The following is a 26,463-nucleotide window of genomic DNA, read 5'->3' on the forward strand; positions in this document are numbered from 1 at the left end:
TTCAGTAACTCCACCAGCTATTATTTTAGCACTTTACCATTGTTTGCTTCTTGTTGAGATAATTAGCAGCTTTCACCTGTGAATTGACGTAGGCTCTAAGCACAAGTCAGAAACCAACATATGTGACTGTCAAACTGTGCAATCCAGCACAACCTAGTGCAAAGCTGCTTTTGCATGTATTCCTGAGTCTCAGCTCATGAAAGAAGAATAGACAAGTGCCAGCTTCTGAAAGACACCACTAAGTTACCTCAGCAATTAAAAAGTGGGAGGACCTTGAAATATATCTATTTTACTATCATAGACTTGGTTCATGTACCCTCATCTTGTGGAAAGATAGGGGAAGAAGTTTCTTGTCTGTATTTCACTTACTCTTGCTGAGGATTGAGCCAGACATCTCATCCTTTTCTACCATAAGGCAGTGCAGAAGCTTTCCTCCAGGTCTCTACCACCTCATGTCCTAAAGAGGCAAATATTATAATGAAATTAATCCAGAGAAACACAAACAGTCAAGTGAAATCCTGGACCTACTGTAGCCAGAGTTTTGCTACTGACTTTAATAGGATCAGGACTTCTCTCAAATTCTTTGTAGCCTTTATCTTTACAGAATATGGATACAGCCTGTCTAGCAGAGATGAAAAGTACAAACAAGAAGAGGGGAGAATGAGTATGATGCTGCCCCTCAGAAACATTTGGGCAGGGAGGCAAATGCTGCTCATCTTGAAAGGCCTTAAAGATAATTTTCAGGTGTGCGTCTGTTATGATACTACATGCACTCTATGGTGGATTTATGTGTTTAAAAGCAACATATCATTACTTTTAAAAATAAACCTGTGATTTTAATTCTTTGTCTAGACAGTGGTTCCAAAAAGCCCACTCTATTTTCAGTCATCCTGAAATTCAGAGGTGCATTTATAATAAAATTTTAATGGCAATGACTTAAATCCTGCTCTGGACTATGAGTAGGGACAGCTTCTAATTACCAGGCCTATTTGGGGTTCATCTATTTCCCAACATTTTACCTTTACATTTAACTTCTTCCTTCTCTAGCTTTATTTCATTGATCCTTGTCTTGCCACCTTCTAAGGCTTTATAATTCTATCCTTTATTTTTATAGTTACCTTGGAAGTGTTTATAGACTGTAGAAGGTATTTATAGACATTGATCATGTCCCCCCTAAGGCTCCTCTTCTCCCAGCCATATATTAGTTTAGTTCCTGTGTGTTAGCTCACATATCTCATTTTCTTTTGTGTGCACCATTTTTGTAGCCATGCTTTGTAGTTTCTCCTGATTGTTCTATGTGCTTCCACACTGTAAAAACCATCATAATACATGACACAGAATTCCAGATGTTTTTCCCTCCAGTGCTACATAAAATAAAACCACTACCATATAAACCTTAAAATTGTTTTCTCTAGTTCACTGTTGGTTGAGCTTGATTTTGCAAAGCATAGTTTTTAACAGCCTCAGCACAGCTTTGGAATCTATTTTACTCAAATCACATTAACAATTTGTGGGGCTGAAACCTCTGGTTTTTCCTGCATTTTTTGTTGCCAAGTAATTTTACTTCTTGCCTTGCTCTCACAGAATTCAGGCAGCTTTCACCTGGGTACACTGCTGTATTTCAAAAGCAAGGAACAATATAAAGAAACAGTTTCCATTTGAACCCACACTTTTTAAATACTTGTGTAGAGCACTGACTTCACTAGTTCACCACCCTACAATATCAATATTAATGGCAGCTTTGCTTTTAATTACCACAGAAATAAAATCAGGCTGTAGGACAAGTTGACACCCTCTGGGTAAAGCAGGATTCCTGTGTTCTAACGAGAATTAAAACAGTACTTATTTCACTCTCCATTCTTCTGGTAAATCTTTGCCTGCCATGTTAGTATGTTAATCAGTAACACATGAATACTGTCATTACTTTTGTGCAAAGGGACTAACTATGAAGGCTTTCTTGAATACTCTTATGTAGATTGTGCTTATAATGTCTGCCTTCACACAGCTTCACAGCTCCACTTGATATTACAGCATGAAAACCTCTCATGTCCCACACAGAATTTTATCCCTTGAATAGTACTGCTAGCAATAGTACTCACAAAGCACTATTGAACTACAGTGAAAAAAAGTTGGATTGATATTGCACATTATTTTCAGTTTCTGATCAATTACAGCTGATCTTACAAATCTTTTTTATATATTTCAAATACATTGTAATTTTGCTGTAGATAATAAAGCTTTTTCAAAATTGTTTTCTCAAGAACAAAGTAATACCAGTGCTCTGACAAGTTTTGTGTACAAAATGATTACCTGGGGGAGAACACCATTCAGATTTCAATGCTTTATGCAAATAATCCAAGTATGCAATTAGACAAAGCCTTGTTAACTAGGGTTAAAACACAAGCAATCAACTGGTGCACTTATTTGGTAGAATTTAGATAAGCATAATTAGGTTGCAAAATGAATCTATATGTAAATAAGTGGAGTTCTTGTATTTGAGGATAAACAAAATCAGAGATAATTTTAATCACCAAGTTTATTGTTTATAGAGTGTAGACTCATAAAGAGGTTTGAGGTGTTAATTTCCCAGCCAGAATCAAATAAGATTCTCATCTCTTTTTGCTCTCCTGCCTCCTCATGTGCCATATTTAGAATGACACACTGAAGATGCTCATGAATCTGCTTTGATACTATGTGAAAGTCATCCTCTTTGCTTTTTTACCACTATACATTTACACCAGTAACTTCTGGTGTTCAGTTGAAAACCTAAATGAAATACATTTTTTTTGGAACTTCATTATACAGAAATTATTTTGTTTGGCACTCAAAGGAAGAAACTGAAAGTGAAGAGATTGAGGAAAGGAGTCTCCCTCCTTATTTTCTGCTTTTTAACAAGCCAGTTAAATCAGCTGGCAGAACTTTTAGGTGTTTTCTGTCTTGCAATGGACAGTCAAGTGACATCTCAAGGATTTTAAACTCTGCAATGGTGGTACTAATATTGGTTTGGTTTTGTGGTTGGCTTTTGGTTGGGGTTTTTTGTGTTTTATTTTTTATGGCTGCTTTTTACCTTTTGATTATAAAGGAAAATTAAACTGAACAGTGCACTGGCCATACTTATAGTAGTAATCCACTTCATATCGATGTTTTTCTGGTTTATCACTTACTGACAATGGAAAACACCCACAGCACACACTCAGGCAGCTTGCAGAAACATTTCAAGTGCTAGTCTTGAGCTGGATAGGAGCTTTTATGAGATTAAGCCTCCCACTGCTATTTTGTACTCCACCTCTTCTGCAAAAGGACCTTAATTCACTCCTGCCTATGGTTTTAATCAAATTTATGACCTTTAATTTCAGGAGGTTGATTTTTGTAAATCTTAGTTTTTTGGGGGGGGGGGGTTGTTGTTTTTCTGTTGTTTGTTTGTTTTGCTTTTTGTGTTGTTGTTGTTGGTTTGGGGGGGGGGTGTTTTTTTGGTTTGGTGGGGTTTCTTTTTTTCCCAGTGGTAATAAGAGATCATTTAAAACAAACACTAGCTAGGAAAGCAAAAATACTTTAGGTCATTAGTATCACCTTGTGCTCAGCAGTGGATCAACAAAGTTTATTTCAGAACTAGTGAGGCCTAAAAATAATTCCGAAGTAAAAATACCAAATGTAATGTGGAATAAGCTGTCCTGGGGAGACTGTGCAGCCCCGGCCCAGGGGCTCCTTATGAACACTTTTGAGAAATGTTGATAAGGAAAGAAAGGCATGGGCTTGCTCTCATGACAGGTTGGGGGTGAGCCGCCTGCCTTCCCACTTCTCAGTGTCACTGGAAAGGCCGTGCCTGGAAAAATTCCAAGCTTTTGCTCCATGCAGAGCAGGCACACGTACCTACCGCAGCACCGGCCTCCCTGTGCCTCCGTGCTGGGAGGACGGGATCACACACTGGGTTTAACTGGTCAGATGTGGCGGCTGAGGACTCCCAGGGGCTTTCTTCTTCCTCAGGTCTCCCACAGCCACTCGCACTCGCGGTCTGTTCCTGCCAGCTCCGGCCGCTCCCTCAGACACGGGGCACCAGACACTGGGCCCTGGATACTGGGCACTGGGGACTGGACACTGGGCACCGGACACTGGACTCTGGATACTGGGCACTGGCTACTGGGCACTGGGATCTGATCTCTGGGCACTGGACACTGGGCACTGGATACTGGACACTGGGCACTGGATACTGGGCACTGGATACTGGACACTGGGCACTGGATACTGGGCTCTGGATACTGGGCACTGGGATCTGATCTCTGGGCACTGGACACTGGGCACTGGATACTGGACACTGGGCACTGGATACTGGGCTCTGGATACTGGGCACTGGGATCTGATCTCTGGGCACTGGGCTCACGGGCTCTGGGCTCTGGGCACAGCCCGAGTGCACGCGGGCCTGTCGCGCGCTGCCTCCCCCGTGAGGGGCCCTCTGCGGACCCTTCCCAGAGCGCGCGGGGCCTCTGGGATGTCGAGAATGTCGGGGTGTCGGGAATGTCGGGATGTCGGTGGGGCTTTCCTCCGAATCCCCGCCCCGGTGACCCACAGCTCCTTCGCACACCGGCCGGAGCCTCGATGGCGGAGCTGCGGTGGCGCGGCGCTGCGCGGTGCCCGCGCTCTGTGCTCCCGGGGCCGGCGCCGGGGCGGGATGAGAGGCCGGGTCCGTGGCTCCGGCTGAAGCTCAGGAGAGCGGGACCCCGCGGGCACCTCGCGGGCAGGGGCTGCGGGAAACGCTGGGGTGCACCTGACAAGGCAGAGCCGGGAGCGGGGGCAGGTGCTGCTCGGGCAGGAGGTGTTTGGAGCAGCTCCGGAGATGCCTCACGCAATTGCCCGATCTTGCTGTTCCCACGGAGGAGATCCTACCTGGAAATTTCCAAAATGTAGAATTTGCAATGGATGGGAATTCAGCCTGTTCTCGTGTTCTCGGTGCTGTGCAGGGATGCAGCCCGAAGTTTTTAGTCAGAGTTCAGGTTATAACAACCTTAAACTTGATGATCTTTAACATAAGATTGGAGTTTTCTGATTTAATCTGATATAATAGCAGTTTGCTATCAGTGTCTTGGTGTGTATTTTGCAGGGGTGGAAAATAAGTTTTGTGATACACACATACTCAGTTTGAGAATGCTGGTATGACATTGTGAAAAATGAAGAGATACATTCTGAGTGTCAGTGAGACACCTTTAGTAAATTGACATTCTAAGCATCCAGATACCCTGTGATTTTTTTCATGGCTACCAGGCCACTCAGATACTGAATCTGAATATAATAATGTCAGATAATTCCTAATTAGCTTCCTCAGTTGGAAGCTCTGCTCCTCTGAGCATGTTACTTTTCGTGAGCTTGTTTGAAGTGGGTAGAAAACCCCCATAAGGATTAAAAATGCAACACCTGGGAGACAAACATACAATCATTTGGAATAAACTTTAAACCCAGCAGACGTCAGCACATAGCCTGGAGCAAGGCTAAGGTGGTCTAAGGACACTAATTATTGTAGTCATACAATTGAAATAATGGGGACTTGACAGTATGACTGATAAACAGCTAGAAAATTAATGAGCAGAATGCCTGTCTTCCATCAAGGACTGCCAAATACCTGTACAAGACACCACAGACAACACTGACACTATGTGCAGACCAAAATACTATTTAAAGATTTGTGGCATGAACTGAACACATGGTGCTGCTAATGACTGGAGCTTGTGTGCCCACTGTGTATGGATGAAGTAATTAATCACTTTAAAATTACACAATGGGAGATTATAATTATTAAAAAATTACATTATATACTGTATGAGGGAAGGAAGACATAACTTGGATCCAAACTATAGGAATGCTTTTAATCACTTATTGATGTTTTTTTCCACTGTACAGCTTTGTGCATGTTGTTCATAGAAGAAATCCAGTTTTGAGTTTCCTCTTGTTTCACCAATTAAGGTGAAATAAACAGTTTTATGGAAGAGAGAGGACTATAGAAAGAGTTTGGAGCAGTGTCAGGGTCCTGGGATAACCTGCAGATCCAGCAGTTACCAGTAGTAATTAGGGTGCTTATAGTGGTTAGTGGCAGATGCAGAAGAGGCAACTTATATGAACAATTACAATTGTCATAAATTTGCATACAGAAAATAACTTCCTGAAGAAAGGCTTTGTATACTCACTGCCATCCCTGGAGGCATTGTAAAAGATTTAGCAGGGAAAGTAAACAAGTCAGTGGTGTCTTTAGTAAGTCCAGTGGCATGAAGCCTACCATAAGTGAATTTCAGCTTCACATCTGACTCATCTTCCCTGTCACAACACTGGAACTGCCATCAGGACACAAAGCTGTGTATTACGTGGTCCATCAGCAGCCAGATGCTTCAGAAGTTTCTAAGACCTCTTGTTTTAGACAGGTGCTATATAATCTTCCTTCAGTCCTTCTCCTAAACCCTAATGCTAGGAAGTGGTTGAGGCCTGAGAGACTTGAGAGTTACCTGCTGTGGCTCTGTGATCATCTCTTTTATCCAAACACATTTTGACATAACTTTGGATAACCTGTGCTCTGTTTGTTGGGCTTTGATGCTGCCTTCTCCATTCTGGAGAGCCATGGACCCTGAAATGCATCTGGCTATGTCTTTAGGAGGTATCTGTGCTACAGAAATGTCTATCCTTCTGTTTCCTTAGAGAAAGAGATGATCTCTTGCAGTAGGGCAGAGTGAACATCCCTGCTCATGCTGGCAAATCTTGCTGGGTGCTCTCCACAGAAACAGAGAATATTTGATGAATCAAATCTTCAAAGAGTCAAACTAATCTGTGCCCAGTTCTCTGGCACTGACTCTGGGTGCACATTGGGAAGCTGAATTAGGGAGTGTAGGTTTTCAGTGTAGGGCCTTGGTATGCTCTTGAAATATAAATGGTAAAAATAAAACAGAAAAGGACAGAGATTTTCCCAGATAAGTAGGGGTTTAGTATTGAGTCTTCATAGCCAGTAACGGGCTTTGATGATTTCAAGAGGCCTTGGATCAATTCCTATATGTATAGTTTGAAAAATCCTTTTGAGTCATAATTTACAGTCATATTCCCAGGCAAGCCAACTGTTTGAGCCCTTGATTTTATTTGACACACATCTGTAAATGGTTATCTGAGAGACCTGCTTCCAACTTCACAAAAACCTTACATGGCATATTGTAGAGTTCTTAATACTTTCCTAAATGCATTAAAGGGCAGATATTTCATTGGGTAACATTAGTGCCATTAGCAGCAGTTTTACTTTTCTGCTTTCCAGGAATTTAATCACCTTCAAATGCATAGGCCTCCAGAAATGTTAAAACATGAGCAAAGGGAAAAGGACACTATATCTGTTCCATCACAGATGTGGGCTACTACAGGAAATGCGAGTTTGTCCCTTGGACTGAGCAAGAAGGTTGATGGGTTTAGTAAAACGCACACCATTCATGTGAATCATTTGTATATTGTGTGTTTTCACAGAACATTACCCATTTAATTGCTGTGCAGGGTTTATTAGGACATAAGGCAATAACATGCACAGTATCCTTTTTTGTTGGTGGGTTTGTTTTGTTAGACATTCTCTTATAAACTAACTAAATCTGTTAAAGCACAACCCAGAAATCCTTGATAATTTTTCAATGCAATTTTTATATGTACATTCTGAAAGCAATAGTGCAATGGTGTTGTCTTGCTGGCACTCTTACTGTCACTACATGCTATCTAACAAAATAGGATCTTCTACTAGAGATCTAAAGGTGCTGCAAGAACAGTAAATTATAAAAACAATGCAAATGTTAGACAATCCATGCCCCCTCCCTCTGCTTGTGGATGTATGTCTCCTGCTGTGTGTTCTTAGGAAAATCAATCACTACCCTAAGGAGCAACAACAAAAAATCACTTGATAAGTGTCTTAGCAAAAAATACGGGCTCTAGAATTTTAAAACATTTGAAAGAAAACAACCTGCTGGCTGAATTATACAAAATTCTTATTTAGGAAAGAAACCCAGAATGACCTCTCATGCAAGAATGCAAGAAATAAGGCGTTTCCAGGATATATTATACTCAAGAAACTGGAGTGGAAATGGTCAATGTGAAACTATAACAAGCTCTTGACCTTCCCTGGCCCTTTATGCATTTTCATGAAATGATGAAATTCATTACTTCCACTGATATCTGCAGAGCAGTGGACCAGTTTACTTTGTATTCATTTATTCAGTCCTGAGTAATCTGTGTTTAATAGAGTGCTGGAGCATGTCAGAATGAACAATTAAACCTGGTTGTTATAGAAGACAACTTGCCATTATTGCCACCATTAGTTGTATGTGGTATATTTTTTTAATAAAGAAGGCTTGTTGCACGTTCAGTATGTAATCCCATATTAAAATTTTGCACTTTTTTACTTAGAATGGCAATATCTTTTGAACATTTGAGATTGTTGTACTTTGTATCAAGCCCTCAACTGATGGTAGGGGCTGTAACTTTTTGTCAAACCTGTTCTGCAAGGATAAGCAGACTGTGAAGACAGAACCAAGCTCTTGGTGAGGATTGTGATGGAGAGAGCAGCTATCTCATCAGCAAGATACAAAGTTTCAGAAGAATATTTTCTACTTGCAGAAATTGAGTGGGATTGGTTACTCCTCAAAGAGAAAAAAATGGCAGTCTGCTTTAGGGATAATGTATTTGATAAATCCCTCTGCCTGTGTCAAAGAGAAAAATATGCAAAGACAGAAAGCATACAGGGCAAGCAACCATGGTGCTCAACATGTGCCAGGGCGATGAAGAGGATCCTTCAAGACCTTCCATTGCATCTCACATCTGGGCAGGGGAACAGCAACAGGAAGAAGTGCAAATGTTCAGGGCCAGCTTCCCACAAAGGCACTCTCAGTTTCCTTTGTCTCTCTAGTAAATAAACCACTGATTTTTGGCAAACCTGGAGTACCTCCTCTTTCCTCTTTCTTAGTGTAAGCTGGAGCAAGTGTCCTGTCACGTGAATGAAGGTGAATGTGTAGAAATAAACCAGATCAGCAGATCTCTCATTATCTGATATCTCCAGTAATCGCCAACCATGTGCTGTATTTCCACACCCTGTAGAATTATCAAGTTTATCAAGAACAAGTGATATTTCACTGCGAAGCAGATTAGAGAGGTGGCAGGCAAGTAAAAAACAGTAAGAACATCTGAATCCTGAAGGTGACAAAAGCAGAGCTGTTTGCCAATAGTTTCCTTCACTGGAGCGTTCAGAAATAAAGGGAAGATATTTTGTGTCAAGAAGCAGGTGGCTGGAGGAGGTCCTAGAGAGCCCTGTGATCCTGTGTCATCAGCTGTGCCTATATTTGCTTGTCTGTATTTGCAATGCAACCTTATTAATTAGCAGCAAGAGTGGTACCTGGTGTTTATGTGTTTATGCATGTATCCAGCTATGAAATTTTTAAGATTGTAGAACAAAATTAGTTTTGCAATAATGAAGATTTTATCCCTGGTGACAAGGAACACCAACTCAGTGATTCAGTTGAGGGAGATGGCATAGAAAGCAACCCCAAAAGTAACAGAAGCTATAAACATGAGAAGGCCAAACCTGTGAACACTGTGAGAAAAACAATTATGAGAAAGGAAGTAAAAAAGTGCAAAGCTTAACATCTCATGCATAGAAAACCATTGCTCCCATTCTTCCCCATTTGCTTCAGAAAGCTACACAAAACAGCACGGGAGAAGTTACAAGGTACATCCTATATGCTTGTGCCAATGGGATCAAATCTTGTAGAGAATAAAAAGCGGTGAGCTAGATGAGATAATAGCCCTTCTGCAATGATTTCGCCAGCCATTTCTCACTATTTATATCATTGTTGGTTCTTGTGATGTCTTTCACTAAGCAGAATTCTTGAGGACACAATATTTTCCCTCAGTGCAAAATACTGCTTTTTGAGTGATGGTAGTGTGCCAATTAGTACAGATTATGTTTTACAGCTGACCAAATTGCCAGTGTTTCTTTCCTGAGCTAAAGATGGTCCTTCCTCTGTCCCAAAACAGACACTTGAGTCCCTGGCAACCTACAGTGTTGTTTGGAGTTGTAAGCAGGCTGCTCTCAAGGTAAACAGCAACTCATTGTCCCTTATATTGTCCAGCAAAGACAAATTTACAATCAGCAGGCTACCTACTGGCAGCTAGAAGCATGAGAGTTGTATAGAATGCTCATAGGATGTGTCTAGCATATTAGCACAGTTGTTTAGAGCAGGTGTTCCGTTAATTGTGGTATAACCAGAACTGCACACTGTGTTCAAAATGACCCTTAAATGGCCACCTCACACCAGTGAAATGAGAAGATGTAGTGCACTGAGCTGTGAAATGAAGCAAGGAGGAAAGATGACAGGGGTCCAGAACCTATTCACCTATATTCGTTACCAATCTTGTCAGAGCAGCCTTTTTTATCATCTTTGTTTCTATTTTTAATCTCTCCTTATGTTTTTTTTTAATTCATATTTTGCCAATGAGCTAAGTTTTCTTTAAGCAAGCTTGTAAAATAATTGGAACCGATCTCTGGGAATCCAAAAGCTAGAAGTTTTGTGGATTTGAGATAAGAAGCACTTTGCTCATTTCTTTGTTTTTTCGAAAGGTTAGCAATGCTAAATTTGAAGCAAGTATATCTCTACACACACCTGTCACACCTAGAAGCACTTAGATTCTGGGTAAAAAGGACTTTAGACTGCCACCTTACGTAGCTCAGAAGCATTTGGGAACATGGTGTAGCAGAGAGGATGCTAAGACAGGTACTGGCAGGGTCAGTGGCTGATGTCACACACTGACTGTAACAGTGAGTTACTTTTAAGGAAGAATTAAACCAGAAGGGGCTGTTGGTGCACTCAGTGCCCATTGCAGCACAAGACTGCTGGTGCAGGGGCTGCTGGCTGATTGGCTCTGCCTGGAGCAGGTGCTTCACCAGCTGGACCAGGATGCCCAAGAGCTTGGACCAGGGGGGCTGGGAGACCTTTGCAGGCAGCAACAGGGGAGCAGCTGTCCCAGGAGAGCCTCTGGGAAAGGCAGGCTGCTGAACAATGAAAAGGCACCAAAAATCGTAGGATAATTGCAGTTTAAATCATGTGTCAACTGATGTCAACATACAGACTGCCTGAGAAAACTGAGTTCACAAAGGAAGAAAGTATTTTCCATTTCTTGTCTTTTTCCACACAGAATACTTTAATGCGTTTCTTTATGAATTCTTTCTTCAAACAAATTTTTCTTTTAAAGATAAATAAAATGGAGGGGAAAAAAAGGCTGGAACTGAATATTTATTCAGTCCTCAATTTCTCTCCATTTGTTTACTTTGTTGGCTGACAAACAAAAAAATCCATTTTTCACGCAGCTCTAGTACAATATTAATCATCATGAGTACAAACAGCAGAGTCTAAGCCCATGTCTATTCATACTGTGTTATGCTCTTCATGCATCTGCATACTGAATAGTCCCTTCTCTGGAAGTAAGGAAAATAAGGTTGTGTGTAATTGAACGTGAGAATGAGGCTGGCAGTTTCAGGTCAGTCTGCTGCTCTTGGGATCTCAGACATTAACATTGTTATTTTGGCCTAAAGAGATAATAACTGCAATTCTCTTTGAAATTCATAAATCACACTCCTTTTTTTTTTCTTTTTTTTTTTCTCTTTTTTTTCCTCACATGCTGCTCACAGGCTCTTTCAAAACTTCCTGTGGCTGAGGGCTCACTGCAAGGTAAAGGAAGAGAAAAGGTTGTAGCAAGGCAACACACTTTGATGGGCAGGCACAGAGAGGTTTTACAGTTCAGAGGGTTCCTGGAAGTGTGCAAAGCAAGGAGAAAGATATAGTGCCACCTCCCTGCTAGGTTTCATCTGAATATTAGGAAGGCTTTTCTCCACAGAGTCTCCACTTGTCTGAACAAGTCCATCTTCAGGGAAAAGGAAAAAAAAATTAATTTTTGAACTGCAAAATCTGATTTTCAGAAAACACAGTCCTCTCTATTCTTAAGCGCTTAATTTTAAACTAACAAGATGAAAGCATTCAAGTTTCCTTCTATCATGTTTACAAATGTTCAGATTTAGTAACTTTAATTACTAGTTGCCTGTAGTTTGGTGCTTCTTTCCAGAAATCCCAGGACAGGTAAAAGTGAGTGAAGAAAAATCTGTAGCCAAAGAAATGGCCCAACCCACCACCCCATTTCTGCTGGCCATCTCAGAATTTGGGGTAACTTTCATTACTGAAAGCAAAATCTAAGGGCCAGACTGTAAAGACCAAAATATTAGGTCCTGAATCACTTTCATCTGTAGGAAACTTTCTCCCAAGGTATATCTTCAGCAATGCAAGAAGAGTGGAATCTTTCATACAGGTGTTTTCTCAGATCCTCTCATGTTCAGACCATTAAAATACAGAATAGGAGGAGAAATAGAAGGGCTTCTTAAGGCATGTTCTATCCAGCGCTTTGGAAAGTATGTGTTTGTGTTCATTGGCAGGGATAAATTGGTGAATAAGTAGAAGTCTGTTGGAAACATGGATGAGATTAATTTAAAAAAAATTAAGAAACGGTTACATAGGGAAAAAAAAGGCTATATAGAAATTGTCACCTGTTCTGTAGTAACTGCCAGTGTTTGCACTTCTTACAAGTAGCTAATCCAGAGAAAATTGGTCCACAATGAAAGGTGCTTAAGCTAAGTCCTGCCTAGCTCATGTGTCTGAATAAAACATGCTTGCAAAGCATCAGCGAAATTCTGCATCTTTCTGGGTGAATGCATACTTTTTGTCCACTATAAATGAGCTTAGGTAAATAGCAAATTTTTGACAAACTTTCTCAAAGTTTGTCATAGATAAACTTGTTTGACAAAGATAAACTCTCTCAAAGTTTGACAAAGATAAACTCTTCAGAAATATTCACAGTGTTGTGATAAGATACAGCCAAAATCAACCAGGTCAAGGGTTAAAGAAAAGGCAAGTATCATGGTTGAAAGACTATCTTTAAACTGTAAGGAAAATGAAGTAATAATAAACCAAGTATTTTTCTGCATGAAGAAAAAAAATTAACTGAGTCTACTGTAAAGGACAAAACACAATTACTGTAGAAGATGAAGCAAAACATTACTTAAGTACACTGGAATAGCCAACTTTTCTCAAAAATGAGTCTCTTGTAGAGACTGAAACAATAGTGCCTTTATTTTAAAAGGTGAAATAAAGGTGTTAATTAGTAATGTAATGCCTCAGAGCTGCATTAGTGTAGCTGTTATGGATATGTCTGATATGTAGCTATTATGTGAAGACTAATGCTAAGAATAGATTAATACTAAGAGTGGTGGCTGTTGCAAAAGCTTTCTGCTACCCAGATGTTAAACATTTCTGCTTATGCTATTTCTTTCTCTTCTAACACTCAAGAGGATCTAAGGTTGTGCTTTGGGCAATGGAATATGCATAAGGTCCACCAGCGGACAAGGAGTCTCAAGAGACATAGTGCCTAACGCCATGGTTTGTTGACACAGTAAATTCAGTTTTCAGTCTCCTAAAGTAACTGCAAAAACGCAACAGTTATGCAAACTGATACCTTTCACACTGATTGTTCAAGTTTGTTTAAAAGTACTCATATGGGGTGAACCTGTTGCATCAGATACCACACTCCATCAGATTCTACCTGCCTGCATCACTCTGACTTTAATTGCTAGAGCTGGAGCATAATCCCAAAGGAAAGTACTCTGGCTGAGGATCCAGTTTCACATTACAGCAAACTCTGTACCAAGAGGCTGTTAAAAGAATAGTTCTGCTCCTTCATTTCCTGTCAGCAGCTCACTCCTACTGCCAGGTGTCACATCAGTGTAGGATCACTGTTTCCACCATGAAGGATGGAAAAGGGGATGCACAGGACAGGGGGGCACAGCAGTAAAGCATATTCTGTCAAAAGCCTGAAGTGGCATCAGTAAACAGTGGTGTGTAACCACACCCTCAATTCAGCAGAAGGGAAACAAAATATTTATGTTTGAGTCACATTTAAAACACTCTGCTGGTGCATTCAGGACATTCAGAACATTCAGAACAGCAAAGGCACCTCAGTGAGTCACAGTTCCTCCAGTGCCCCCTTGCTTACTGCTAGCGAGGAATCGTCAGTGCCTTGTGCAGCAAATAATTACTGCCACAACTCTGCTTTCTTCATTTCACTGGCAACAGTGACATTCCAGACAAACTTCTGCTGGGGAAAGAGTAAGAGAGCACCACTGTGCAAGTCAGAATCTGCTTAAGTACCTACCTAAGCTGCTTTGAGAGCCTTTATTAAAAATGTAAACTTTTTTGCCTCCCTAGTCTATGTGTTAAAGTGCAGCCCAGATGTTTTTTTCTTTCACAATTACAATAACTCCTATTTAGCACGAAATTGCTCCAGCCTCTTAAATTCGTTCTCTTGGAGGCACTTATTAGTTTCTGAAGTCATGCCATTTATTCACAAATATCATCACTGTCTCTTGAACAGAGCTGCCAAGAGACAGAAATAAATAAATAGACCAGACTTCCTCCAGGTTTTCCCCCTTACTTGTTTTTTCCTACCTCTCTTGACATTTATAAAATATTGTATAACTTTCTACCAGGAAAAACATAAAATAGTTTTATAGTATAGTTGTTTAGTTGATTGCAAAAACATTGTTGCAGTTGCAATAAAGCAATAAGCTTGTAAATCTTCTCTGTTATTTTTGCTGTTCATTAAATTTAGTGGAGTGATAGTACCACTTCAGAAAATACAGTATTTTTGTGAAAAGATGCAATGCATACTGCTTCCAAGCCTGTTTCTTATGGCAAGTCAGTCAGTTGTTACACTAAATCTTAAGTGCAGATGGATGAGAATTGTTGGGAATATAATATTTGTCACAGAGGTGCTGGGTCACAGAGTCTTTTATTTTTCAAGAAGGGCACTTGTTAGACAGCATCAGATACAGTCCCTGCACCAGTGAGTATTTTGGCCAGCATGCAAGTTCTGTCCTCCTTTACACACATTGTGAAGATCCAAGCATCACACTTAAGGTTTACCAGCTGCCAACAGATCTTAGTGCCTGCCAGTGTTGATATGACATCAGCAGTGTACCTCTATCCTTTGCACTGGATATTTTTCACTGCTGCTCACTACCAGCAAAAGTTGTTTCTGCAAGGAAGATTTCCATGCAGCAGACTCCAGTGAACCATTGACTTTGTGTTTGATATTCTTAGTGAGCGCTTGGCTGCTTTAGACAGACTGTATTTGACTGTTCATTGGAAAATGGACCATTCTTCACCACAAAGAAGAGAAATAATACAAAATGAACTGTGATAAAGTAAGAAAGGAATCAAGGGTGTTTGTGCTTCTGTGCAGGTATGCACACAAAGAATTAGACATTAGTACTGAGAACATGCTGTCCATGCAAATTGCCTGTTTGACTCCTGTCAAGGACTAAGGAGTTAAACTAGAGAGCTGAGCATTTATCTCTTTAAGGTTTTGAATGAAAGGGCAGAATTTGACTTCAAGACATGGGAATTTAGCTCATTTAATTCTTCCAAAGGAAGTAGAAGTTGGCAGGGTAGGATGCTGTACTAGACCTTGGTCTGAAACCCATGTCTAAAAGCTTGTGGCTGCACAGTGAGAATATGGATTTGGCTTTGCTTTAATTGGCCACCTGGTCAAAAGTCAGTTCCAAAGGCTAAGTCAGAAGCCTGTGCAAAGTGTAGGACTATTTGAAGCACAGATTTGAGGTAGGAGTACCCTGTTTATGGGTTCCTACAGGCTACTTTGCAGACCATACAGTATATGTTTGCAGCTGCTTGCAAATGGCACTATAAATCACTGTTAGAACCAGGGAGTAATGTGTTCCACTGATGTGCATGGAAATTCTAGAACATTTTCTTCATCATACAATATTTGTCCAAGGGCAACCTCTATAGGAAGAATGTGAGCTTTTTCAAGTGTCAGTGTAGGCAGAAGGTATGTAAAAACTCTATAAATCAGCAAAGGTCTTTGTGAAACTACAGAAACAAGCAGGAGCTTTAGTTACCTATGTTGCAATGCCTGAGCATGTTCTCTATCTTCAGTTTCTCTAATTTGCTTGGTTTCACAGAGATCTCCAGTATTTGTTTCTGGTTCTTGTATTAATACATCAATTTTATTTTTTCATTTGGTATCACAGTGACTCTTAAAGCAAATACAAGTAATAAAGTTTAATTAAAAGAACAAAAAGGCATCATTAAAAAGAGGGATAGTGTATGCTAAGGTTTCAAGTGTTCTAAAGCAGGTACAATTTTAAAGTAATTACATTTTTAAAACCCTACAAGAAATCCTTTTTCCACTCCCCCGAATTAATATTCTGTAAAATTGCCTCCTTAGTGAAATTTCAAAGTCACCAAATGCATTGCTATATAAGGGAAGATGCTTTCAATCTGTGTCTGAGGAAGAGTGCACTGGGAGGGTATCATTCAAATAAATAGGATGAGCCAAATACTGAGATTAGTAAAGTGACATTGTTAATTGTCAAGATGATTCTGAATAGACAGAGGCACCTAATTGTTGTGTTTGTGCTCCATTGCATCATTGTCTCTTTGTGTTGTTTTTAATTTGTTTTCTACTGTAACTCATGAAACTTACATTACTGCCATTAAGGTGAATTTTTTGAAGCTGCATCTGCTCATTGGTTTGCCGATTCCCTCTCTTGAAATTAGATTGATGTAGTGTTATATATTCATTCCAATCTAATGACTTTTCCAGAGCCCCAGAGTAAAGAAAATGGGTTTCATTAATTTCCCTAATAGCATCACTGAAAGACATGTAATGTGCGAAGTTAAAACTTCTTTTGTTTTTAATCTCTTAATGATCTCTTTTCCCTTTGTTCAGACTATCCTTAGTTTTACAGAAATAGAGAGGAATGAAAATGTCTCTTGGTGGATTTGTCAGAGAAGCAAGACTTCAACCATTTTGGTGGAAATGTTTCATGGCATTTTTATGTTCTCTACTGATGTTTATTTCGCTATTCAGTCCATTTATTGCTCCATAAATTGCAATGTGTATGGTTTCTTCTATTTTTTCCACATCTCAAGGAAAATGAAGACCAAGTTGCTCAGCCGCATCCTATTTAGCATCCTGAATTTGTGACTTGTCTCTGAATAAAAGTCTAGAAGTACTCGTACAATAACAGGAATAATTCTCATTGTAGGGAATACAGGATCTTTATATGTTTTTTTTCATCTGACCTAACTTCACAGTTGGTGAACCCAATTATTTGACACAGAAAGTTTTTGCTAAATGTTCTGTTTCTGAAAAGGAATTCCATTATTACAGTTATGCTCTGACTTGGGCAGCATAAAAAGGGAAAAATACCTATAGAAAAGACTGTCTGAACCTAGAGCCTGAACCAGCAGCAGACATTAGGTGTTTTCATGGCTTAGTTGTGGGATGAAGAATGAAAAATCTTTGGTTTGAAGTGGCTCAAACCTTAATTCATCACAGAAGTTCATTTGGTTTAAAGGTGGGGTTAACAATTAGTTACAGACTTCATCAGTGTCAGGGCAAATAGTCTATGATCTAGACTTAGATTCACATTTTGGACAATGAATGATAACCAGGGTGATAAATCACTGTCCAGTGTTGTAAATGTTCCCTGTGCTTATGTGCATTACCTCTGGGTTTTCATTCCATAAAAAGAGGAACCTTCCATCATCTCTTGCAATGTAACTGTAAAGGTTTATTGGGTCACACTTTATGTATGTAATCTCATGGTTTAGCTACATCATGCTGAAGAATGAGATACAACTTTGTCCAGACTGTCTCAAATCAACATATTTGGAACCACCGAAAAACTGCCCTTACTTAAATACTAGACACACAGACTCTGCTATGGCCTTGTACTGATGTAGTTTGAATATGAATTAGTATTTATTGACTCAGGAGTGTTATGGTGCCACACAGAGCCTAGCCAGGATTCAAGGCAAATGGAAGTTGCGATGTTGCCAGCACTGCAGAGACTGATAATTCTGAGCACTGTGCACAAAGGAGAGCAGTTTTCTCTCTGGTATACTCCTTGAGGACAATAGACATGAAAATGCCCTTTTGCCTCTTTTTTTACACCTGGACAATAATTGCAGCTCAGTTAGGAGATGTAATGGGCATTTCATGTAGTGAGTTCTGCTCCCAGCACTTTGTGGGCCACTCCGTGCCTGACCGTCATTAGCCTGTGCTAAAGTCACAAATGGAGTTCAAGTTTTGTCATTAAGCACTGCTATTGGAAGACAGTCACCCACCTAATAAATATATCAGCGAAAAGGCATTAGAGGATGAAGAGTGAGCCATCGGTGGTTGTGCATTACACATCAGATTTTCTGGTGGGGAGAGGACAAAGTGAGTACTAATTAACGTCTTAACAAACATTTCTGAGTCTTGGTTTTGGCTCTTAATTTTTCTAAACCTATCTGAAAAGTTTCACACTCATTAATTGAGCATGCCTCAATGTATTTGTCCAACTTATCGAATTTCCTTAAAAAGAGTTTTTGCATGATATTCTACTAATTGGCAAGTTCCAGGGGTTTTTTTATGCCACTTAGACAACACTTTTCAGTGAAAATTCACCGGTTTGCAGGAGTCATAAGCACCACTGACCTACTTTTCCGGTTATTTACTAGTCAGATAATGTACTACAGAAGCTTTCTTGACATGCTCCCTGGTCAACTCCTGCATGTTCCAAATTTGATGGAAGAGTCAGCTCATTAGTGCACTGTCTGTGTTTGTGTAGGAAAAATATCCTATTTTAGCATGATGTGTCTGACATTTACTTTCAAATAGTACAATACAACAAGAAAAACTAATCTTGAACTTTCTCTGCTCATCAAGTATAGTGGAAAACTGTAATTATACTATCCTGAATCTATCTCTATTCTGCATTTTGTTAGAAGTCCCTCAAGTCTACATTACAGACTAATTAATATTTCAGTTATGACCTAAAGGAACTAAAGTTTGGGAAAAATTCTTAACATAAAGACAAGCAGAAATTAAATTCTGAATATTTTGGCTTAGACATATGAATTACCATGGAAACTTGACTGCAGCTGGAAAATCTCACTGTATGAGGTCATGTATTCCTTCAGTTTATTTGGTTATGTCATACTGTGATTTGTGATTATCCAGACAATGTTTGTCTTTAGCTAATGCTGTGAAGTTCTCCATGTGTTTCTCTGTAGCAGCTTTGACCAATTTTCTTACGGCCATGGGACTTAATGTGTTCAAACACTTTATAGATATTTATTCCTATATGCATAGGAGTAAATGTCATAACATCCACTTTGAGAAGACCCCAAAAGTAGGAGCCATTCGCAAGAACAAATATGTATTCAATGGGATATGAAGAAACTGGTCTTTGAGGAACAATTTTGGATCAAGGCCAGAATGTCCCTGCTTAGCAGTAATGTAACATCCTACACCTTCACTAATCTTAGTCAGTCTCTAATGACCTTATGAAAGTGAAAAGTATAATTTATTTGTAGCTATTTTATCTTTAAAATAGGCCAAAAATACAACATGCCAAATATTTTTCATGATAAATTCAAATAAGTCCTGTCTGGTATATGTCTAGGATTTATGTGTCTGTCCTTATTCATGTTTCTGCAAATCTTTTGCTCTATTTAACCATGAAGCAGATGCACAGATTTTACTGCTTTTCATTGCTCTGAGCCTTTACAAATCATATCTTCTGCATCTTACCACTGTCTGGGTTGTAAGGACACTTCAAATTGCCATAATTACCCAAAGTTCTTCACCAAAGTCCAAGCCTTCTAAAAAAAGTCTAAAAGAGCAACAGCAAAACCAGACTTTTTTTTTTCTTCTAGTTTTTTGGTATTTTTAAACTGGAGACACACTTGAAAATGTGTAATAGTATTTTTTTACAATTCTATAACATCTCAGATAGTGATGCCTTTCAGAGATGGAGGAATAAAATTCAACACTTAAATTTTTTTCTATGCTTTAGCTTTATTTACTGCATATGTAACTTAATGTACATATATCACATGAGGATGTACCATATTCCTATGTTTTGGCTACTGAAATAAATAATCACTACAGTGATTATAAGGCCTTTCATTTCTAGAAACACAAGATGTCTCAGAACAGCAACATTTAGTCAGTAGTTTGAGTATGGATTTGCAGCATTCTCAGGGATTAGCTGTTTGCTCTTGGACATCCAGTTTGTGTCTTCCATCTTCAAAACAAGATGGAAGAACTCTTCACTCTGTACATGAACACTTCTCTCACCCATCAGGATTTTGGATCTACCTCATTAGAACTAGAAGTGGTTAAAATTGCTGAGAGGAACAGGGCAGAACTGTCTTCGTACAAACCAATTTTTAACTGGAATATTTAAAGTTATTCTGAAAGCACAACATCAAAGATAAGGATGTGGATATAGCTGTACCTTTGTCTTCTCTTTGATCTTTCCAAATAAGCTGATCTCAAAAGGTGCCTTCATCTTTATTCCTTGCCTGTCGGAGGGTAGAATCTTATGAGAGTGACTTTGGCCCTAGAGCAGAGTGGTACTCTACTCTGCATTTCTGACTTTTTGGTCCTTTTCCTTTTTTTCCTTTTCCTTTTCCTTTTCCTTTTCCTTTTCCTTTTCCTTTTCCTTTTCCTTTTCTTTTTCCTTCTATCAGAAATAACAGTCTTAAAATGAAAGCATTTTAAGAATTGAAATAAAGCATTAGAGGCCATTATTTAAAATTACAAAAAGACACCAATCATATTCAGTTTCACAGGAATGTATTCTTTATTGGAAGCTAAGTTTGATAACTTTCCTCTTAAGTTGCAAAGTAAGAAATAAGGCAGTTCTCATTTGTTTGTCTCTCTCAGCTATTGATAAAAGCCAAGGAATACACAGGTTTTTCACTACAAGTATCTATGGCTACAGTTCAACTGGCTTCAATCAAGGCTTGATCAAGTTATCAAAGGATAAGTACTTTACTTGGGGGGTTTCATTTTTTGCTGTTTTCAAAAGGCAACTGCCAGTAAAGGCCAATACCTTTACAATCAGTCATATCTGTATTTGCAGTACTGGGCCCATCTCTGCTGAAACAGAGAAAGGAAAAATTGCCATGGATATCAGCTCACTGCTAATCTTTGTCACTGATCGCATTGATTGATAGTGCTACAAAAATACTGATATGGGCTGCAGGTTTAATATCTCTAGAAAGGACTCTGCAGATATGTGTCAGGTTTATCAATCCTAATTTAGATAGAAGTTAAACCATCTCTACTTGATTTGTGTAGACACAGAAGAATAAAAATCAGTTAGCAGGTAGTTTACTCTTATCCCATATCTCAGCTGCATTGGCTGAATCAAGTAACAGCAACCTTATAAGCAAGAAGAGATTTAGTTTCTTTTATGAACCCAGATTCATATGCACTACATTTTAATCTCAGCCCTACAATCTTTGAGCCTACAAGGAGATTATTAAAATTAATAAAATGGATTATCAAAGAAGATAGAAAGTTAAATGGTCTGAAGTAGATTTTGTATAAGATTTTTATTTTCCAATACGGCTTCAGAAAACAAGGCTGTCTGTTAGAGGAAGGAATATATTGCAGCAGTGCTGGAGATTTCAATAACCTCAGCCATTCACAAAAGATTATTGGGATATTTATGACTGAAGGAAAACATTCCCCCATCAAAATAAACTGAGATATGTTTTCCAAGATGCTAGTTCAAGCAACTACTTGAAGGCTCAGAAAACTTAGTTGGGAAGTGCTTTAGGAAGGTATCAATGGTTCTCAGTGTAGTGCAACTATATGAAATGTTTGGAGTTGGACCTGGTACAAATAATTGGGTACATCATCTTTGCTTCCTATGCTGCACTTCTGTTCCTCTTTTCCAAAAATCTCATCAGAACTTTGGCCTTTGGCACCCCCATCCTTTACCTATAAAAGACAGAATTCAAAGTTCACCTCTTAAACCTACATAAATCAGTTTTTTTAGCATTGTTTGGTTTTAGTTCAGAGTGGGACATATGCATTTCATCCTGGTACAATAGATCTTCTGATTATTATTTTTCCATTATTCTTTGACTGTCTAATGTAATATAATTGTTGCTCTTCAGAGCACATTCAGTGTTTCATCTCCCAGTCATTAATGTTTTGAGCATACGTGCCCTGAGCACAAGCTAGAAGCCATTTCCCTCTTTTTTATTCCAATGCTTCTGGGATTTTGACTCTATTGTGAATCCATGGCAGCATCCCAAGAGCAGCTTTGATTCAGGGTGTTTAATTGCTGCAGGAAGGAAGGACAGAAGTTGAGCCAGTTTCCCTTGGCAAGGTTCTAACAAAGCACATCACAAAGCACCTGGACTTTCAGGGAATCTGGAAAGCTCTGTGACCCAATGAATGGGGGCAAGAAGAGTTGAACATCCAAAGAACGTACTCTCCATTTGAGCCTCTAAGGGGTATTCCTTGTTAAAAAAAAAAAAAAAAAAAAACTGATATAAGGATAGAAATACACCCCAGACATTAGATAGAAGGAAAAAGTTTTTTACTGAGAGGGTTGTCAAGCATTGGAAAAGGCTGCACTGAGAAGTGGTTGTATCACCTTCCCTGGAGGTATTTGAAAGATGTTTGTCACACTTAAGGACATGGTTTAGTGGTGGACTTGACAGTTCTGGTTAACAGTTGGACACAATCATCTTAAAGGTCTTTTCCAGCCTAATCTATTATATGATTCTATGATTTTGTCATATTCATGAGTTGCAGTCTCTGCAAAAAAGAAGTTCCTTTTTTTTGGCTGAAATTTTATTTTTAAGAGTTTACTGTGTGAGAAAAGCTGTGATGGTTTAATATGATGGACTTCAGCCAATTCATTTCTTGTAGTTGCTTGGCTAAGTTTACAGAGGTCAACCAGCTAAATCAGTTGATGGGAAATTTAAAGTTGGTCAAATGCACTTAAGGGTAGATTTTGCACTGCTTTAACATGATTCATTCAGGTTTGAGTCTCTTATACATCACTTGTGCATAGACAAGGTTGTGAATTCTACAAAAACATGATATTAGCGAGGTGAATGGCACCCCCTCTGATTATTGAGGGCTCAATCAATACACAGGATATGCTTTAGGATCTTGTTTGTTTTGCCCAGAATACCCAAAGAATGTCAGGTGTTTTACCAGAGTAGAAGAGAAAAGAGGGAAAGTCTCAAATTTTACCATTTGAAAGGCAGCCAGTCTGTATGTTTAGCTAACTGTTAACAAAGCTTAACCTGCTCTGTTAAATGTCAGTGCAGAGCATCTCAGTGGGTTTTGGCAGCACAAAGGTGTGCTGCTGAGACAATATATGCATTCCACTATGAAACGGTCAATGCAAATGAAAAATATGAACCTACTTCCATAGAAATTAATGGGAGTTTAGTCACTGACTTCAAAGAGAGCAGGGTCAGAAATCCAATTTTTTGCTATGATTCCTCTACTTTCATAAGTGGCAGAGAGTGTAGGAGGGGTGCAGTGGGAAGACATTTATTTAGATCTTAAAAACTTTGCTTTTCCACAAATACTCTCCTTTAAATTTCAAAAATTTTATTTACATCTGAAACATATCTCAAAATGAGCAGCACATGTAGGGTATATGAGAGTTATCTTTCTAGGTGGACAGTGAATTAGCCTGCCTCCAATGATTTTTTATTCCTCTGCTGTTCTTCAAAGAGCTTTTTAAAATCAGTGACTGGTTGAAGATAAGCACAGAACAGGACATTATATGTCCAGTCTGTTTACTTAAACATCAGATGGTCACTTGTTATACAGAACTGATGAACACCTGGTCTCTGTCTTTATTCAGCTATTAGAGTATGGGACACTGCTAAAAAAAAGAAACTTTGTAAAAAAGAGAATATTTTATTTTTCTTATAAATGTTGACTTACGTCAAGACTAAATAGAAAGAAAATAAAAGAAAGGGAAAAATAAAAAAAGATCAGATCAATGTTTTGGTTAGGTAAGCATCAGCAGTTCATAATTAATTTAACTTCTTGCTCCAGCCACTTGCACTGAGAAATGCAGGCATCTGATTTGCAGACTACAGAGCCACCTCAGGTCACCAGTGTGGTTTTAATTTTTACTCTATAGCCAAGAAAATGTCTATAAGCTTGTATCGTAGGCTTGCAGAATGACACTTGACAGTTCATTGTTATGCGGGGCTGTTTTAGAGAGCATGTGTTTTTGTGTTTTCCTGGCTTAATTACTTGACTTTGTCTCAGCCAGAAGACTTAACAAAGGCCTATAACAATGAACCAAATCCAAGTATGTGCCCCCTCTGGTACTTGTCTGTTTAAAAAGCAGTTTTCCATTCCACTCTTGAACAATCAAAACCTCTGTTTAGGTAAATATGTACTCAACATCTTGTCCTTTTTTTGTTTCAATAAGATTTTTCTCACAGAAGAGCCATCACAGTCCTAACTTCTTACAAGACCTGGTCAAAAATGTCACAGTTACAAAGAAGAAAATACAACCTTATCGGAAAAATGAGAGCCTGTATTTTTACCCACAGTAGTTTTTTCAGCAGAGATTCAGTTAAAAATAAATGATGCAGCCTATTAGAAAAAATATTCTAAATCTTACTTCATCTTTCTACTCATCACATTGTTCTTTCTCTTCACTTTTGAGGATTTTATAATGCTAAATGTTGGAACTCTCTGGAGCACAGACAATTGGAAATTACCCTTAGGTCTGGTATAATCTAACATAAAGGACTGTCCAGAGAAAATGTCAGCTTAGCGTTTTTAATGAGGAAATTATTCATTAAATACTAACACAGTACCAGTTATAGGAAAAAGAAATTACATGCAAACAGTTACTAAAACCAACACTTTTCAACAGGTTCAAAAATATCCTGTAAAGTGTGACGCACTTGAGTGCTTGCTGGAATAGCATCTCATGTTTCATGATGCACTGGAAAACACAGCCACCTGGCTTTGGAGCTCTTTATGGAAGAAAGAATTGATGCTTTGGATGAAAATTCTCCCTTCTGGGACTTCAACCTGTAGTGTGTGATTAAAAATAATTCACCTAAGAGTTCCACACAGATAAAGGAAAAGCTTGGAAGGAAATGTTAACTGCCTTTGGCACAAACCTAGGCTGCTTTCCCCCAAACACAGACCTTTAATGACAACTGTTCTACTTCATCAAACACATTCCCTTTTTCCCAGTGAAAGAACTTCTGTCATTCCCTGGGGCTCATGCAGACTGAAGGCATGTGCCCTTCATGCTGCACTCATGAGGTCTAAAGACCTACAGCAGTGCCTAAACTCTAGTTAAATCTAGTTCAGAGAACTTGTCTCAACAAAACAGATTTATGCTGAAATACACTTTCAAAGCCAAAAAGTTTTATGGAGAGAGGAGTTCTAATGGAGCTATTGAGGGGACAAAACAAAAACTCACCTAAATTTAAAATCTGTCCACCCACTTCAAATTGAAAATGGAGTTTTTAACCTGACATCCTTTGCAGAATACACTGAAGGGTGGGCAGAGAGCAGCAAAAACAATTTAGAAGAATCAAAGTTGTAATGAAATTAAACTTTTTTTTTTCTCTATCTATTCCAATTCTTCCTGTAGCATTGAATTCATCTCAGCCTTGCTTTTTCTGGGCCTATTTATGTGGGCCTGGAGTCAACAATTTTGACCTCTAATGTATTTAAGAGATAACAAGAGACCGGCTACAGTCCTGTCAGGCTCTCCTAAATTCTGTCTTTCAAATTTCAGGGTGATATCTGTAGACTAGCACTCCTAATATTTTTGAATTTACAGTCACTAAATAAATAAATAAATAAATATTAAAAAATTAATCCTTACTTATCTTTTTAGGGTCTTTTCCTGAGTAGACTGCAGAACCACAGGACTCTGCACATTACAAGGTGTGCCATAAAATAATAACTATGGGGGTAAGATGTCTTTTTTTTCCCCCAAAACTACCTTGTGAATGAGGTCTTTTCAGATTATTTTCCAGATGAAGACCAAGGAAAAAATGGAAATAATAAGGGTAACACAGAGTGTTTTGAGAGAATGTCACATCATAGTTTAAAAATAAGCAAAAATTGGAAAAAAAGCCCTACTGAAAATAATCTTTTTACTTGTCCTCAAAAAATTCTGTTTATCTTTGGCATCCTGAGTTTGCAGGTACAATTAAGATTAACCAGTGTCTTAAAGAATGAAAAACCATTACTAGAATAGGAAATTCTGTGGCTGAACTGGTGAGTGAATTAATCTCTTACATCAACACAAACCACTGGCCTCTACACCCCTGCTCAGTCCCAGTGTTTGAATCTGCATAAGTGGGGAAAAAAAATCTATGACTTCATTGATTTTCCTCCTCTCTATTAAAGCTTGAGTAATTTTTTTTCATCACTGAACACATTATTTCCTGCCTTGACACTTTTCAAGTTTAGATGATGTCCTATGAAAAATCCTTTCTGCATCCTCAAGTTCATAAAGTCCTGAATGTCTCTGTA

The sequence above is a fragment of the Molothrus ater genome, chromosome 7 (genome assembly GCF_012460135.2).
Source record: "Molothrus ater isolate BHLD 08-10-18 breed brown headed cowbird chromosome 7, BPBGC_Mater_1.1, whole genome shotgun sequence".
NCBI classification, from domain to species: Eukaryota; Metazoa; Chordata; class Aves; order Passeriformes; family Icteridae; genus Molothrus; species Molothrus ater.